Source organism: Triticum aestivum, chromosome 1A, assembly GCF_018294505.1.
Source record: "Triticum aestivum cultivar Chinese Spring chromosome 1A, IWGSC CS RefSeq v2.1, whole genome shotgun sequence".
In the NCBI taxonomy this organism is placed as follows: Eukaryota; Viridiplantae; Streptophyta; class Magnoliopsida; order Poales; family Poaceae; genus Triticum; species Triticum aestivum.
This window is the reverse complement of record NC_057794.1, coordinates 5,762,713-5,767,577: the sequence shown is the minus strand read 5'-3', so window position 1 is coordinate 5,767,577 and position 4,865 is coordinate 5,762,713. Positions and strand designations below refer to the sequence as shown.

The following is a 4,865-nucleotide window of genomic DNA, read 5'->3' as shown; positions in this document are numbered from 1 at the left end:
TACATCCAAGTCCTCCTTCATACAACAAGTTATTCAGATAACTAGAACACTGGGCTACAGCCAACAGGAAGACTACTGCTGCTGACTCTGTTGTACACGCCCAAAGGACCAGCAGGAAACTAAATCCAGATCAGATCGTCTCGGCCTCGAATCTGGGATGTGGTTGATTGGTGCTCCTCCCAATGCCAAGTTGTCGGCCTACACAATGCAGGCTCCAACAATTCTCGATCGAGAGCGACTGCAGTACAGTACAGTTCAGCTCAGCCATACAGCCACTCCACTAGCTAGCAGAGCAGCCATCAGCGATCAGGCCACATTGTGCTTCAAACCACATAGTGCTGCAAAGTTTCTCAGCAAGATATAAAGTTTTGGTTCCTCCTACGAAATGGATAGTTTGACATGCCGCCGGCATCTCCCCAGCAAGCAGAGGTGCCGGGTACCATCAGTATCCAAGCAGATAAAATGACAGTTCACAAAGTTTCTCGGCAAGTTAAATGTCTGTGTCTTCTCAACTAAGTAAAGATGACAAAACTATGTTGACGGAGATGAATTGATTCGCCGATTGATTAAAAGTATCTGAACAAGAGAGAGATCAAAGCTCAACAAAGCCCAATGATTACAATCATGACATAACATTATTCGAAGCAAATATAATCCTTGCCCTTTCTGCCCTGTTAAACCCCTGCATGGGTTGCTCTGAGTTACCTGGCTTCTTGAGCAGCCTCCAACCTGGCTTCTTGAACAGACTCCCACCTCTCATGGACTAGTTTTGGAATTTCTTTCCACGTCTTTGGTTTAAGTGCCATCACTATATATATCACAAATGATGTTGGATTAACAAACTCGTACAACAGGGTAAAGAAAAAATCGTACAAACTAATGTAAACGAAGATTTATACCGTATGACATTGAAAATAATGGAGAACAAACTTGTACAGTCGTTTTGCCATGGTACATCCCATGGGACGGCTGACTGCAGTTGTTTAATTTTCCAAAGATAGAAAGACGTGTAGCATATCTTCAAGCTGGGCATCTTGATATTTCTAGTCGATGCTGCCCCCCCCCCCCCCCCCCTGTTGCTGTCAATGTTCAGTGTCTCGAGGGACGTGGGCAGACGGAGAGTCCCCCCCCCCCCCTGTTGCTGTCAATGTTCAGTGTCTCGAGGGACGTGGGCAGACGGAGAGCCCCCCCCCCCCCCCCCCCCCCCCCCCCCAGCATGCCGGTCCATATTGTTAGAGATTCAAGATAAGGAGGAAATGAATGCTCTCTGTTGAAACAGGTCCCGTACACCAAGTACTTTCCGGTGTACGTTTACGTCGCGATTCATCGGCCTGTACTTTCGGCCGAGAGATACACGCGTACGTATTGATTCCTGGAGATCCTACCTCCCAAGCAAGCAAGCAACCTAGCTGTCTGCTGGATCGTTTTGAGGGAGGCTAGCTAGCTAGCTTACGCCAAGATGCTTGATCGATCGGAACTAGCACAAGTCACCGAGACACACAAGCACGAGGCGCTGATGTATAGCAACAGGAGCGTGTCGCTCCTGGGATTTGTTATTGCTTTGATCTGGTTTTGGTAGTATTACAACGTAGGGGTACATGGATATTTAAAGGAGCTAAGCTAGTCCTAAACTAGTCCGAGTCCTATTACAAATCCTATATTAAATCGGTGACTGCTATCACTATTAGTCCGTGCGGGACAAGGGAACCACTCCATCGTAGTTAATCCCAACAATCACCCCCCTAAACACGATGTCCTCACTTCACATATTGGACACCGATCCTTCGCCGCATCTTCACGAACTTCTGTCGTCCTAAAGATCTGGTTAGGATATCTGCAAGTTGGTCATCGGTTTGAGTTCTCCGCCCTGCCTTCTGTCCAATTCTCACGTTGATTAGTCCAAGGATACAGCTAGGCTGACACTAAATTTGGTTAATTGAGAGCTAGGCTCATGTGCAAAAATTACGTATCAGTAAAAGTTACTTAACTACATCAGTGATCTTGTGCGGCTAATTTTTCTTAAGCGTATACAGAGGGACTTCCCATTGGAGAGGATCTGGAATTCAGCAAACTGTTTCGGTGTGAGTATCTAACAGGACATTATATGACTGGAACCACCGATAACACTCTCATTTCAGTATCACTGTCAGTAAATGTGACCATGATACTTTTGTTTCCCTCTAATATTTCACATGCTAAGATGGATAAAGAGATAGACAGATTAGTACGCATATCCTACCCACTTAATTTTTGTCACATCATTTGTATTGTACCACATGAGAACAGTAGAGAATCATGTGGCCATTTGATTGACTTGCATGTTTAGTTATCGATCTCTTTCCTATGAAGTAGTAACTATGAACAGAGTGAATAGAAACATTGGGTTTGGTTGGACAACACAGTGATTGTTCACGATCCATTTGCAGTTTTGCACACACATCCACTGCAGCTGTCTTTCGAAGAAGGGAAACTGATGTAATGTCTCAGTCTAGTGATTGGCTAAGCAATCAACTTTAAACCATAAAATCTCATTCTGTGCTCTACTTATACTTCTTACCATGGCCAAATCATGTGCATCACTCAAATACCGAAAAAGGCTTTCGCTCCGCTTTATAAATAAAGCAACCACCAAGCACAAAGTCAACAAGGTATCATCCAACACACACACACACACACACACACACACACACACACACACACACGCGCGCGCGCGCGCAACGCCACCGCACCAAGGTCCAACACAAACTCACAAACAACTCACACACCATAGAATCCGCTGTGGGCACAGCACAACAAGCCCAAACACCACAAGGGTGGCACAAACAACACACGGTGGCGGCGTCGAAGACGGAGAAGAGCTAATCTGGCTCAGGTGGTGGTGGAGGAAGCTGCGGAGAGCCATCGCACGAAGCTGGGTGATGATGGAGGTGATGGCGTCACTCTCCCTGGGGAGGCTAAGTGGCCGCCAAAGCTGCAAGTAACCAGACCATTTGAACAACACATCAGTAGCGCGTCGAAGAGGTATACGCTGAATCACAAGCTTATTCCTAATAGTCCACAGCGTCCAGACAAGCACACCGATAGTCAGCCATCTAATGTGGCGGGACAAAGGTGGCAGTGCCTGGAGTTCGGCGAAAAGATCGGGGAAGTTGTTATGGTCCCAACTACCACCAACCATCTCGAGGAAACAGCTCCAGAGGAACTGTGCGGACAAGCACGTGAAGAAGATATGGTTCGAATCCTCTTTCGGCCCGCAGAGCGGGCAACGTCCATCGCCGGGGCTGTTGCGCTTCAGGACTTCCACCCCAGATGGAAGGCGGCCACGAATCCATTGCCACAGGAAAATCCTAATTTTCAAGGGGAGCCGGATCTCCTAGATGGCGGTAAGCGCCGCAGGGCCCGGAGTGGGGGCAATCGCCTTGTAGAGCGACGTGGTGGAGTAAAGCCCGGATGGCTCTAGACGCCATCGAGTGCGGTCCTCACCAGTCTCAAGCACAGGTTCGTGTAGCGCAATGCAAGTGATCAGGTCATCCCAAGCCGCAGTCTCTGCCGGTCCAAACTGGCGCCGGAATGCGAGTCGCCCAAAGTCAATAAGGGTCGTCTCAACAGAAATCCGCGGGTCTACCGCAATGGAGAACAGGTCAGGAAAACGAGCCGCGAAGGGGGCATCCCCAGCCCAGCGATCGAACCAAAACAGCGTGGCAGTACCAGATCCGACCGTAATCGAGGATCCAATGTGAAGGACCGGAAGCAGCTGTATGACAGATTGCCAGAACTGGGAACCACCGGACCGCTGGCAAAAGGCGAGGGGTTGGCCTCGTAGGTATTTCCGCTGAATGATGCGGAGCCAAAGGCCACCCTCGCCGTTCGTAATCGGCCAAAGCCATCTAGTTAGGAGGGCAATGTTCATCCGCTTGGAGCACATTATCCCAAGCCCGCCCTGATCGTGAGGCTTACAAATCTCAGACCATCGTACCATATGGTATTTCTGCTTGTCTCCCTCACCGGCCTAGTAGAAGCGACCCTGAACCCTGGCAATCTCATGGTGCAGAGTCTCGGGAAGGCTGTAAAAGCTCATTATGAATAGGAGCAGGCTGGACAGGGACGAGTTGATCAGCACCGTTCGGGCGTCTTTAGAAAGCCACCTCCCCTGCCATGGCTCCACGCGGTGCTGGAGCTTGCCCACCGTGGGCCAAAGCTCGGCCACCGTGAGCCTCGAGTCACTAATGGGTATCCTCAGATAAGTCGTGGGGAAACTCCCAAGCGGGCAATTGAGCCGGTCCGCGATACTCCGGCGATCAGCGTCGGAGTATCCTAGTGCCATCACTGAGCTCTTATCGAAGTTAATCTTGAGGCCAGACATCTGCTGGAAGCAGAGCAGGAGAAACTTCAGGTTCGTGATGTCGCTCGCCGATCCTTCCACCATGATAATTGTGTCATCCGCATATTGTAGGAGGGACAAGCCGGTCCCTTCTACTAAATGTGGGACTATGTCTTTGATGTGGCCCGCAGCTTTTGCTTTGTCCAAGATGGCCGCCAGGGCATCTACCACCACGTTGAACAGGAACGGAGAGAATGGATCGCCCTGGCGTACCCCACAAAAGGTGGGGAAGTATGGGCCAATCTCGCCGTTGATGTTCACTACGGTTCTGCCCGAGCAAACCATCTACATCACCCGGGTCACCCATCGCTCGTCAAAGCCCTTCCGGAGCAGGCATTCCCGCAGGAAGTGCCAGCTGACCGTGTCATAGGCCTTGTGGAAATCTAGTTTCAGGAAGACTGCCTTGAGGTGCTTGGAATGCACCTCGTGTAGGGCTTCGTGAAACACTAGGACTCCATCCAGGATATAGCGGCCCTGGATAAAT

General features: G+C 49.8%; 1 long non-coding RNA gene across 1 annotated transcript; it reads right to left on the bottom strand.

Annotated features, from left to right (window-relative positions):
* Positions 1-536: 536 nt before the first annotated feature.
* On the bottom strand, positions 537-1,051 carry LOC123063226 (uncharacterized). The gene is made up of 2 exons (XR_006430222.1): positions 900-1,051; positions 537-808 (listed from the first exon to the last, which is right to left on the bottom strand). It is a non-coding gene; the product is annotated as an uncharacterized lncRNA (long non-coding RNA).
* Positions 1,052-4,865: the final 3,814 nt, after the last annotated feature.